Genomic DNA, 14,294 nt, shown 5'->3' on the forward strand with positions numbered 1-14,294 from the left:
GTATCTATGGTCTTTGATTTTTTTTTTCTTTTGGAGACTATTAAATAACTATGTCCTTGTTTTTCTGTCACTTTAAACCAACAACTGATGGGATAATGGGAAGAGGAAAGACACCTAAATTTGAAGCTTACTTTTGACAAAATAGGTTAAACACTAGGATTCAGCACTGTGAATAGAGGTGCTTAACAATTGCTGTATGCTCACCAGTGTTGCAGGTATTATCTGAAGCCCTTAACATTTCACTAAAGCTTAAAGAATAGCTGTTATGTTCTTTTTATGATGAGATGAACAAGGCATAAAAAACGCAAGAAACTTACCCAAGTTACACAGTTACTAAGTGTCAGCTAGGATTTAAAGCCAGGCAATCTGACTTTCAAAACACTATGGCTCTACTTTCCAGGTGCTAGATGCTGTATTTTGCTGCATTTTCTTCATATCAGATTCTCAAAATTCCAAGGCAGTACACAAATAGTCTCATCTGTATAGATAAAATAGCTTGATGTTTAAAGAAAATAACTTGCCCCAGATGTATAGATATTTAGTTACCAGATCTTGTAGTTTATTTCAAAACAGTGAGGACTCCTGTAGTCTTGAACTACTTTAGAAAATGAAAGCTTATACTATAATTAATTTGATACTATCATGCTGTTACATTTTTTCCATGATGGGCCATAATATGAACTTGAGTGTATTAAGGTAAATGCTCTATAGGCAAAGGAGTAGCACCATTCTGTCTTTATATTCAGTGTGTTTGGGAGCAATCACAAATATTTACTCACCCTTTTCTATTGCCCGAACATAAGATGGGAAGCAGAAATGGGTTGTTGCCATAGTTTAATAAGGACTTATTAGACATGAAAATTAAGCTTTATCCCATGAGTTTATATAGAACTGAGTTTGATTTTTTATAATAAAGGCAGTTTAAATTGTTGATCATTGATGTCATAGGGTTTAAACATAGTTCATAACGAATTATTTGGTAAGTAGTCTGTAGTGTTTATAGAATGACTATCTTGATAGAGAAGGTATGTCAGTTATCAGCTACATACTGAACCATTGCAAAAAAATAAGTCACTTACTGCAACAGTATCCGTAATTCTTTGAAAATGAAAATTCACACCTAAGTAAAGAAGCTGGAAAAATCCCACACTAGTGAATTAACAGAACATTTGAAAACTTTAGAACAAAAGGAAGCAAACTCACCTAAAAGAATTAGACAGCAGGAAATAATCAAATTGAGAGCTGAAATCAAAATAGAAACAAAACAATACAAAGAATCAATGAGACAAAGAGTTGGTTCTTCAAGAAAATCAAGAAAATAGAAAAACCTTTATCCCAACTAACCAAAAGGCAGAGAGAATATCCAAATTAACAAAATCAGAAATAAAAAGGGGGACATAACAACAGACACAGAGAAAATACAGAGAATCATCAGGTCATATTTCGAAAACCTGTACTCCACAATTGGAAAACTTGAAATGGATAACTTTCTGGATAAATATCACTTAACAAAATTAAATCAAGACCAGATAAGCAAATTAAGCAGACCTATAACTGCTGAAGAAATAGAAACAGTCATCAAAGTCTCCCAACCAAAAAAAGCCCATGACCAGATGGTTTTAGTTCAGAATTCTACAAGATTTTTAAAGAACTATTAACCAATACTCCTCAGTTCAAATTATTCCACACAATAGAAACAGAAGGAACATTGCCAAACTCTTTTTCTGAGACTACAAATACCCTGATACCCAAACCACAGAAAGACATTACTAAGAAAGAAAATTACAGACTAATCTCACTCATGAACATTGATGGAAAAATAAAATACTAGCAAAATCAAATCCAAGAACACATCAGAATCATTCACCATGATCAAGTCGGCTTCATGCCAGAGATGCAGGGATGGTTCAACATATGAAAATCTGTCAATGCAATCCACCATCTAAGCAAGCTGAAAACCACATGATCATCTCATTAGATGCCGAAAAAGCATTTGACAAAATACAACATCCCCATCCCTTCATAATAAAGGTCTTGGAGAGAGCAGGGATACAAGGAACATACCTAAACATAATTAAAGCAATATACAGCAAGCCAACAGCCAACATCAACCTAAATGGAGAGAAACTCCCAGCGATTCCACTGAAATCAGGAGCAAGACAAGGTTGTCCACTCTCTCCATATCTATTCAATATAGTTCTTGAGGTCCTAGCTAGAGCAATAAGACACCAAAGGGAGATCAAGGGGCTATAAATCAGAAAAGAAGAAGTCAAACTCTCACTGTTTGCTGATGATATGATAATTTACATAAGTAATCCCAAAAATTCTACCAAGGAGCTTCTACAACTCATAAACACTTTCAGTAATGTAGCAGCAGGATACAAGATTAACTCAAAAAGAAAATCAGTAGCCTGCCTGTACACAGATGATAAAAGGGCTAAAAAGACATCAGAGAATCACCACCCTTCACAATCGCCACAAATAGAATAAAATATCTCAGAGTAACTAACCAAACAAGTGGAAGACTTGTATGACAAGAACTTTAAATCTTTGAAGAAAGAAATTGAAGAAGACACCAGAAAGTGGAAATATCTCCCATGCTCTTGGGCAGGCAGAATTAACATAGAAAATGGCAATCTTACCAAAAGCAATCTACAAATTCAACACAATGTCCATCAAAATCCCAGAAAAATTCTTCAAAGAACTTGAAAGAATGGTATTCAACTTCATGTGGAAAAGCAAAAAACCCAGGATAGTCAAAACAATCCTGTACAATAAAAGAACTTCTGGAGGCATCACAATCCCTGACTTCAAACTCTACTACAGACCTACTGTACTGAAAACAGCCTAGTATTGGCATAAGAACAGACAGGAGAATCAATGGAACCTAATAGAAGACCTGGATATCAATCCACACATCTTCAAACACCTGATCTTTGATAAAGAAACAAAAAATATCAAATGAAAAAAAGAAAGCATATTTAACAAGTGGTGCTGGCATAACTGGATATCAGCATGTAGAAGAATGAAAGTAGACCCATATCTATCACCATGGACAAAACTCAAGTCCAAATGGATTAAAGACCTCAACATAAAGCCAGACACACTGAACCTTATAGAAGAGAAAGTGGGAAGTATACTTGAACACATTGACACAGGTAACCACTTCCTAAATATAACCCCACCAGTACAGACATTGAGAGAAAATTAATAAATGGGACATCCTGAAATTGAAAAGCTCTGTAAAGGAAAGGACATGGTCAACAAGACAAAATGACAGCCTTCAGAATGGGAAAAGATCTTCACTAACCCCACACCAGACAGAGGTGTGATCTCCAAAATATACAAAGAACTCAAGAAATTGGACACCAAAAGATCACATAATTCAATAAAAAAAATGGAGTACAGACCAAAACAGAGAACTCTCAACAGAGGAATCTAAAATGGCTGAAAGACACTTAAGGAAATGTTCAGCATTCTTAGTCATCAGAGAAATGCAAATCAAAACAACTCTGAGATTCCATCTTACACCTGTAAGAATGGCCAAGATCAAAAACACTGATGACGACTTATGCTGGAGAGGTTGTGGGGAAAAGGGAACACTTCTACATTGCTGATGGGAATGCAAGCTGGTGCAACCCCTTTGGATGTCAGTGTGGCGATTTTTCAGAAAATTAGGAAACAACCTTCCTCAAGACCCAGTAATATCACTTTTGGGTTTATATCCAAAGGAGGAGGCTCAATTGTGCCACAAGGACATGTGCTCAACTATGTTCATAGCAGCTTTGTTTGTCATAGCCAGAATCTGGAACAACCTAAATGCCCCTTGACTGAAGAATGGATAAGGAAAATGTGGTACATTTACACAATGGAGTATACACAGCAGAAAAAAATAACGACAGCTTGAATTTTGCAGAAAAATGAATGGAGCTAGGAAACATTATTTTGAGTGAGATAATCCAGACAGAAAAAGACAATTATCACATGTATGCACTCAAAGTTTTAAAACATAAAGCAAAGAAAGCCAGTCTACAAACCACAATCTCAGAGAACTTAGACAACAATGCGGACACTAAGAGAGACTTACATATATCTAATATACATGGGAAGTAGAAAGTAGAAAAAGACAAGATCTCCTGAATAAATTGGGAGCATGGGTATCTTGGGGGAGGTTTGAAGGGGGGCGGGAGAGGCAGGGAGGGGAGCAGAGAAAAATGTAGAGCTCAATAAATACCAATTAAAATGCATTAAAAAAGTGAAAATTCTGTCTAGTGATTATTTCTTCTAGTAGCATTAGCTGCAGCCCACTGACTGAACGTGACTGTACATAGGTAGTACTGCACATAGATAGGTAGTCTAAAATGGTTTCTCATATATGCCTAGCAGTGCTGACTGTTGACTGGAGCACCCTTTTTTTTTTCTCCATGTGACCTCTCATCTCTTCCAGAAGAGCATTGGGTTGGGGGTCTTTAGGAGAGCATTTCTAGAAGGGCAAATCCCAATGAAAAAGTACTTATCAAACCTTTTCTTGTACTTGTTAGCATCTTTTAAAAAATGTTTGCTACTATTATTATTTTTATTATTTATCTTTATATCCTCATGTTACCTGATTTCCTGGCATTTCACATTTAGTCTCATCAAATTACTGAAAAAAATGTTCATTTGCTTCTCTGAATCATATTTCCCTGTCACAGTCTGCTGCTGGTACATGGGAATTTAAATACAGCATCACCTAGATTTTGTCCTACATCAAGGCCTTCACAGTGTGTCAGACAGACTTGGCTTAAATAGCTGTCAAGAGGAGTGAGGTGCATGTTAGCAAAGAGAGAATCCATTTGGCACCTGATGCGGGAGAATTGTCTGTATTCTGTCAATCATATTTTAATAAAACGCTGATTGGCCAGGCAGGCAGTATAGGCGGGAAAACCAGACAGGAAGTAGAAGTGATGCAATGAGAACAGGAGAATTCTGGTGGTGCGGGAGAATTATCTGTATTCTGTCAATCATGTATTTTAATAAAACGCTGATTGGCCAGGCAGGAAGTATAGGCAGGTCAACCAGACAGGAAGTAGAGGCGGAGTAATGAGAATAGGATAAGGCTAGGGAGGAGAGAAGTTCCTCAGTCACTCCTGCACAGACCACCGAAGAGGCAGCATGTAACTTGCCCAGCTGAGAAAGGTACGGAGCCATGTGGCTAACATAGATAAGGATAATGGGGTAACATAAGTTATAAGAGTTAACAAGAAGCCTGACCTAATGGGCCAATCAGTTTTATAACTTATAGAGATCTCTGTGTGATTGATTTTCCTTGGGAGTTGCCGGCTGTGGGGTACCGGGCGGGACAGAAACCCCAACAAGCCAGCCCGCATGCTACATTCTGGGAAGCAGAGAGGTCCCTCCGCCATTCCTGTGCAGACCACCGAAGAGGCAGCATGTAACCTGCCCAGCTGAAAAAGGTACTGAGCTGTGTGGCTAACATAGATAAGGATAATGGGGTAATATATGTTATAAGAGCTAATAAGTAGCCAGAGCTAAGGGCCAATCAGTTTATAACCTTATGGAGTCCTGTGTGTGATTCCTCTTTGGGATTTGCCGGTTGTGGGGTACTGGGCGGGATGGAAACCCCAACAAGCCGGCCCCTCATGTTACAGGCACCATCATCAGATGATTTAGCTTCAGTATTCTGTATAGTGGGGGATATTCTTTCACACCCAGTATCTTGGACTGCAGGCAAATCCCAAGTTTCTATTGAAGCTAAGGATAGTGATTATTTCATCACTCAACTGGAAGACCAAGACCTGAAAGTTCTCGCATATAGATGCTAGTTTCACAGACTTGAAGATCATCACCACATTCCTCTGGATATGGAACCAAAACAGAATCCGGGCTGTTTTCTTGTCATTTGCAATAATTGATTTCTTTAATCTTGGAATTCTCCTTGGCTTGATCCAAGGTCTGTCTGTCAGGAGAGCCCAGGGGGCTGTGGGCCATGATGATGATGTCCTTGGAGTAAGACAGTACTGGATCAGTTTGTCCTGGGTGAGGTATAGACGGTGCTCAACCTGATTAATGACTGGTTTATTTTTTAGTTCAGGCTTGTTCTATAGCCTTTCAGGCTGGAAGTGCTTAAAGTTGGAGATGCCCAGGGCTTTCATTAGCCACCAGTTGTTTACCAGTTCTTCCCTGACATCCCAGGCATCCAAGAATGTTATTTTACTGTTCAGAACACTGCCTTTATCCTCTTTGGGGAGTAACTCCTTTTCGGGATGAAGTACTTGTGACTGGTGAATAAGACAATCCAGTTTCAGATCTATGAAAGACTACCAGTTTTCTCTCAAAGCAGGTGGTCCACAAATTACTGACAATAAAGAGCCTACCCCTCAGATTCAGTTTTCTCTTGCACCTTCTCTTGGATTGCTTCTCCCATTTCACTCTCATTGTAATATGTATATTTGCAGTCAATGTGACAATATCCAGCATCAGGGGCCACCTTCACAGCTTCCTTGGCCTGGCCTAGGGGAAGACTTTCAGGTACCTGGCCCCCAGTGGGCATCTTGGTTTGGGTACTGAACTCCACAAAGGTGGCAATGATTGCTGCAGAAATCTTTTTTAGAGTAGATGTCTGTCCATTTGTCAGTTTCTTCATAGCTGAAACAAATCTGAAGTCCGGAATCAGCCTGTAAACTCAGGAGATCACAAGTCAGCAAACTTTCCCTCAAAAAGTCACCTAGTAAATGACTAGGGCTTGGTGTAGGAGGTTCTTCTGTTCATGTGTTACTTTCATTGGTTAAATGAGTAAAGAAACTGCTTTGGTCCTCATAGGGCAGGATTTAGGTAGGCAGAGAAGACAGAACTGAATGCTGGGAAGAAGGGCAGGGTGAGAGATGCCATGGATCTCCTGCCTAAAATGGACACTGGTTAGACTCTTGCTGGTAAGCCACAGTCACGTGGCAATACACAGATTAATAGAAATGGGTTAAATTAAGATGTAAGAATTATCCAATAAGAAACTAGAGCTAATGGGCCAGGCAGTGTTTTAATTAATACATTTTCTGTGTGATTATTTCAGGTATAAGCTAGCTGGGAGGCCAGGACAAACAAAGGGCCTGTTCTCCTTGTAACAAGAGCTGGAGAGAGATGGCTTAGCAAGTGAGGCACCTCCTGTGAATCCTGAGGACCTGAGTGATTCCTGGAACCCAATGAATCTGGTGCCCTCAAGTTGTCTCTGATCAACACTTTAGCACCAAAATGCATGTGCCCCCTCCCCTGACACACACACACACACAAACTTTTAAAATGTTTTTGGCTTACAGGTTTTTTATTTTTTTATATCTGAAAACAACCATGAATATCAAACAAAAAGGTATGGCTATATTCTAATAAAGTTTTATAGTAACAAATTACTTAATAGTGATACAGTCAATGTACTGTCAATCTTGTAACTGTCTGTACTTAGGCCAACCTAGAATGTCGAACCTGTTCTCAGGTTTTAAATTCATATAGCATGTAATTAAACCTTTGTATAGCAAAACATAGAAAAGATATAGTAAAAAAAAATACTAGGCTATAGGAAATTTCAGCTGCTAGGGTTTTCAAGAACCTCTTCCTGCCTTGTATGCAGTCCATAGGTGGCTAAACTATTTTATGTTAATTACTAGTTGCCAAAAAAACCCAAAACCTCCAGACAAGTCCTTGTTAGACTTTTGTTCATGTCACTAAAAAATTATAGGTTAGACTTGTCTGAAGTAGTAAAAATGGAAGAATGTTCCCAAATGTTGACCCCTTTGAGTTCTAAACTGAAAACTGTGGCACATTAAAAGAATGGCTCTTTAAAAATATTTGGATGTGGAAAAGGCTCAATAAGGAATGTGTTTGTTGTGCAAGCATGAGGGCTTGAGTTTGGTTACCCATTAACTGTGTAAAAGTTGGGCATGTTGGCACTCATCTGTAACACCAGTATTTGGATGATGAAACAGGATCCCTAGGATTGGTTGACTTCCTGGACAGCCAGTCTAGCCAAAGTGGAAAGCTCCAGGTTTAAAGAGAGACTGCACAAAAAAATAAGATGGAGTGAGAAGACACACTGTTAACCAAACCCCCTACACCAGCCCATAACATGGAGAGGGGGCACATAAGCACAACAGCCTCCGAGAAAGGAGCCATCAAAAAAATCACAAAAGTTTACTTTCTTCTGTTTTTGAAAGTTAACAGTGGCTATTGCTAGAATTGAAAGTGAGCATCCAACCTCAGCCTGCTGCTTGGCTGTGGATCATTGTTTCTGCTTCCATTGGTTCTATGGTGACAGGGTAGTCACCAATCTGATTACAGGGGAAGACCAGCTCAGGCACCCTCTCCACTATTGATAGGAATCTTAACTGGGGTTATCCTTGTGGGTTCCTAGGAATTTCCCTCGCACCAGATTTCTCCCTAACCCCATAATGGTTCTACCAAGATATCTTTCATTGCCTTCTTCCTTCATCCCTCCCCCAGCTCCACTATCTTGTTCCCTCATGTTCTCCCCCCTTCTGCCCCAACTCCTCCCTCTAATGCCCTACCCCCATCTCCAGTTTACCCAGGAGATCTCATCTATTTCCCCTTCCTAGGGTGATCCTTTTGTCCCTGTTAGGGTCCTCCTAGTTTCTTTAGAGCTGTGGGTTGTAATCTTATTATTCTTTGCTTTACATCTAGTATCCACTTAAGAGTGAGTACATACCGTGTTTGTCTTTTTAAGTTTGGGTTACCTCACTCAAGATATTTTGTAGTTCCATTCATTTGCCTGCAAATTTCCTGATGTTATTATTTCTTACAGCTGAGTAGTACTCCATTGTGTAAATGTACCACATTTTCTTTATCCATTTTTTAGTTGAGGAGCATCTAAATTGTTTTCAGGTTTTGGCTATTACAAATAATGCTGCTAAGTAAGGACATAGTTGAGCAAGTGTCCTTGTAGTATGATTAAGCATCCCTTGGGTATATGTCCAAGAGTGGTACATGAATTGGCTTTTGGAGCACATTCCCTATGCCTTACTCAGCCTTGATGCAGAGGGGAGGGGTTGGTTCTGCCTCAACTGAATGTACCAGGCTTTGTAGACTCCCCATGGGAGGCCTTACCCTTTTGGAGGAATGGATGAGGTGAATTAGGCGGAGGTGAGGGGAAGCAGGAGGAGGTATAGGAGGGGGAGTTATGGCTGGTATGTAAAATTAATAAAAAAAAGAAAGAAATAATAAAAAAGTGTGTTCTTGTTTACTTAGGTAATATATCCTTCTGTAGTCTTTGATAGAGTTGAATAGTTATAGTTTTCCTTTGTTATTATAAAAGTTATAAATATTGTAACTGTAATCCTTGCTTGATAACTGTTTTGTTACATGTAATTTTACTATATTAAATTTAAAGCCTTTCTTTTTTGTTTAAACAGAAAAAGGGGAAATGGTGTAGGAGGTCCTTCTGTATTTGTGTTGCTTTCATTGGTTATTAAAGAAACTGCCTTGGCCTAGTTCCTAGGGTAGAACTCAGGTAGGCAGGGAAGACAGAACAGAACTCTAGGAGGAAGAAAACAGAGACAAGCAAATGCCATGGTTTACCTGCCCAAGACTGACACTGGTTAGACTCATGCCGGTAAGCCACAGTCAAGTGGCGATACACATTAATGGAGATGGGTTAAACTAATATGTGAGAGTTAGCTAATAAGAGGTTAGAGATAATGGGCTAGGCAGTATTTAAATTAATACAATTTCTGTATGGTTATTTCGGGGATTAAGCGGCCCACCCCTTCTACTACAAAAGTGAGCATCCATCATGGCCAGAATCCGACCCTTAAGATTCAAGCATTCACATGAAAATATTGAATTATATCGGGCATTTACTTTATAGAAATGTTCTAGTTTATTGTTTAAAATAAATATACCAGGGCTGAAGAGGTGGCTCAGAAGTTGAGATCATGTACTGTTCTTGCAAAGAACCAAAGTTTGAATCCCAGCACTCAGTTTGCCTAGGTCACAAACCATTTGTAACTCAATTTTCAGTGGGTGATGCACAGTTAATAAAAGCTCAGAGAGAGAAATTGTGGTTCAGTCTGAACGTCTGAAAAGCAAAACAACCAGCCACTGACTCTTACCTCGACCTCAGTCCGAAATGGTGATCCTGCCTCCAGAAATCTCAGAATGAGATTATGTCTGAGAGCTGTCCCCTCCCATTTTATGATCCTTTCTAGGACTGGGATTAAAGGGCTACACTGCCTGGTTTCTATGGCAACTAGCATGGCTACTGGGGTTAAAGGTGTGTGTTACCATTGCCTGGTCTGTAAGGTTGACCAGTGGGGTTGTTTTACTCTCTGATCTTCAGACAAGCTTTATTTATTAAAATATAAATGAAATATCACCACAGAGGGTATATGATCTCTTTGGTCTCTGAGGGCATCTGCATTCACATGCACATACATATGCACAGATAGGTACACACACATACATATAACTATAAACAAACTCCTTAAAATGAGTTTATTATTTTCCCTGTGTAAAAGATGGAAATTTGGGGTTTAAGAGGTATGAAGTTACTGTCACCAGTTAATACAGAATTTTAGAGGAGTCAAAGTATAAAGCATGGACCCCAATTTTTGAACAAGTCCCATAAAGAGCCATGAGGTTTGGTTTATATGCACAGACCATTGATTACCTTCTTTAAAAATTAGTTCAAGTAACATTTCCTGATGTAGGTGGGTCATCTGTCTGTGTGTTACTTTCATTGGTTAATAAAGAAACTGCCTTGGCTTTTGATAGGACAGCAGCTTAGACAGACGGAGTAGACAGAACAGCATGCTGGGCGAAAGCAGCAGAGTCAGGCAGATGCCATGGAACCAGCCGCCAGACATGCTGAATCTTTCCCAGTAAGCCATCACCTCATGGTGCTACACAGTTTATTAGAAATAGTTAGTCAAGATGTGAGAGTTAGCCAATAAGAGGCTAGAATTAATGGGCCAGGCAGTGTTTAAAAGAATACAGTTTCTGGGTAATTATTTCAGGTAAAACTAGCTGGGGAGCCAGGCCGTAGCCAGTCACTCCTATCACTATAATTTCCTTATGTTATAGGCCACCTCACTTTATCACAGAAATACCCTGAAACCCTGCTCCTGAGGAGGTGAATTGGAGATCTAATGTTTTGTCTCCAGGTGAAACTACATTGTGAATAAATTTTACTCAATGCTTTGGTAACCGATCTGCAATGAGGGTGGGGGCTTGACTCAGTAACATTTGATTTTCAAGTGATTATTTCAGGGAGTAGTTTGTTTTGAGTTAGGTAGGTTTGTTTTTAGATGATCAGTGTTTTATAAGAAATGTGTACATGATATCTGATCAGTTTTTAAAAGCTAATTGTGGACAACAGATGTCACTCAATCACTTAACAGAAAATATGCATATACACTGGCCAATTTTGCAATGCTTTTATTTGCAAAAACTTGATCATGAGATAAAGGTAGCCTTGCTCTAGAACCAAACATGTCTTTGTATTTCTAAATATGTTTCTCTGGAATGTTTTTGCCCTGATTTGAGACAGGCCTATGTGGAAGTGATTGTGTTGCCCAGACTGGCCTCCCGCAGTCCACCTGACTTGGAAATGTTCAGGCCTAGTGAGATTGTTCAGTGAGTAAATGTGCCTGATTCCAAGCCCATTAATCTGTTTGATCTCTAGAACCCACATGATGAAGGAGAGAAATGACTCTCCTCCTTTGTTTCCTGACTTCCACATGCCCACAACACCATAGGACACAGGCACACATACAATAAATACATGTAAAAACTAAAGCTTAACAAATAATGTTTCACCATTGGCATACAACAAATCTCACATTCATCTTCCAGAGAAGGAAGAAGCTCCAGTTAACTGTCAATAACTTGAAATTCAATAAGATAGATCTTTCTGCCTCATGATGTAGGGATTACAGAATGAAGCTATGGTTCCCTGTTTTTAGCAATGTACCGGGAACCCCCCACCCCCCTGATTTAAAATTTGAAGACAAAATGTGTTTAGGGAAAGAAGATGGATCATGTGTTGTCCCTGTTTCAGTATGACCTGGTACCTTGTTAGGAAAACATACCATAGGTTCCATTCTTCCCCTGCTGGAGTCTGAGACATACGAAGTTTAAAATCACTGGGAAAGGAATAGTGAGATGGCTTGGGGTCGTGGTTTTTGTCACCAAGTCTGACAACCTGAATGGTGAAGGAAAGAGCTAATTCCCCAAGTCCCCTGATGTTTACATACACACACACACACACACACAGAGAGAGAGAGAGAGAGAGAGAGAGAGAGAGAGAGAGAGAGAAAGATCACACTTGGGACAGAGGCACAAAACTTGGGACAGAGGGACAACAGGACTGTCTTAATAGAACTGTCTTAATTACTTTTCTATTGCTGTAACAAAACACCATAATTTTAACAAAATTGAAAAATTGTTTGATTTGGACTCATGGTTCCAGAGAATTAGAGTCCATGACCATCATGGCAGGAGGCATGACAGCAGGCAGGAGGCATGGCACTGGAGCAGTAGCTGGAAGCTTACATCAGTTAATCTACAAGGGTGAGAAGGGGTGCAGAGGGAAGAGTCCTCTAACAAGACCACACCTAATCCTCCCCAAACAGTTCCACCAACTGAGAACCAAGCATTCCAACATTTGAATCTATGGGATTGTTTCTCATTCTAGGACTTAAGGCTCCAATTTAAGGGTTACAAGACCGAAACAAAACACTATGGAAGTTGGGGAGGATCCATGAAATGTCCATAGAAGCCACTTTCAATAAGATAATAGTCAATTCTATCGAAAGTTATATTTGGAAAATTTCTACTAATATCTCTACTACTTGACAGTGTGACCTTTGAGAAGCCTGTTACCATTTATAAATCTGGATATATACCTTATACGAAAAGGATACCAGACTTCTGGTTAGAGTATTATCTAAAATATATGTATATGGTTAAACCCATTAGAAACTACTAGCTGGGTGCAGGGCTTTGGTGGAGTATGGCTTAGAAAGATGATCTTGTACATAGTGAGGAGATCAGAAAAGGGTCAGAGTTTTGGAGCCAGGCCCCTTGACTTCTAACATCTGATGAAGAGAGAAGTAATACACTTAAGTAAAGTGGACATTGCATGGGTTTTGATATGTCATAGGGAAACGATTAAGATGATGCCACATGTAAGTGCTATACAGCTCACAATATATTCACAAATTGTGTAGCCAGGTGGTGGTGGCACGTGCCTTTCATTCCAGCACTCAGGAGGCAGAGGCAGTTGATCTCTGAGTTTGAGGAAAGCCTGGTCTACAGATCTTGTTCCAGGGCTGCCAGGAACACACAAAGAGAGCCTGTCTCGAAAACCCAACACAAACCAAAACAAACCAAACCAAACAAACAAAAAACAACAACAACAACAAATAAACTCTATCTCCCCCTTATGGTTTTATCTTTGCACGGAAAAGATTTTTTTAAGACAACAAAAGTTTGTAATCTAAAGCAAGGTGTAATAATACCACCTGTTAGCTAGTGCTCTGGTGGCAGGGGGACTAGTACGGTCAGCCCAAAAGAATAAATCTTAAGGAGACCCCATCTGTAAGTTATAGCACCCCTGTTATTATAAACCTGTTCCTCCAATCCTAAATTCTGCTCAACTCTTTCAGGAAATCTGCACACTTCTAATACTCCCAAGTGTGTTTCTAGCCTCTCAGTTTCTACTACTTCACTCCCAGCTCTGCATGTTTCTTCCACAGTCAAGTGCAGAAACAGGAGTGAGGAAAGGGTAGAACACAAAGTCTTACTTTAATAAAGGCTGTTCTGGACACATCAAAGTTTCCTTTGGATAAATGCAAGTGATGTCTCTTCCCCCCATATTGAAATTTAAACTCTGAAATATTGTTGCTATCTTCCTGTTTCCTTGTTTACTAGTAAGAGTGGGAATACTCTTATAACTAGCACAGTACACCGTGTTGTAAGTTCAATGCCAAAGGCTATGGGAGCTCTGAGGAAATAATTCATGTTGCCTATAGAGTACAGTGAACTTCAAGCACTGTGTCCCAGGAGGTGCATACTGAAGGTGTGGAAAGTCACGGCATATTCAATAAGGAATATTATGTCTTCCAGGATGGAGTGTGGAATGAACAGCAGCAAAACAATAAAAATCAAACCATACCACCACCTCCAGAAAACATCACCAGACCGAAGTTTTTAAAGCTTGTTAAAAATAGAAAAATGTAGTAACGCATGGAGACACAGCCAAGAGAATCTGATCATCATTATGTATTAAC

At 39.5% G+C, this 14,294-nt stretch overlaps 1 pseudogene; it reads right to left on the reverse strand.

Moving 5' to 3' along the window:
- Positions 1-5,705: 5,705 nt before the first annotated feature.
- Positions 5,706-6,690, reverse strand: LOC125387886 (aldose reductase-related protein 2 pseudogene; annotated as a pseudogene).
- Positions 6,691-14,294: the final 7,604 nt, after the last annotated feature.

Source organism: Myodes glareolus, chromosome 11 (genome assembly GCF_982192425.1).
Source record: "Myodes glareolus chromosome 11, mMyoGla1.1, whole genome shotgun sequence".
In the NCBI taxonomy this organism is placed as follows: domain Eukaryota; kingdom Metazoa; phylum Chordata; class Mammalia; order Rodentia; family Cricetidae; genus Myodes; species Myodes glareolus.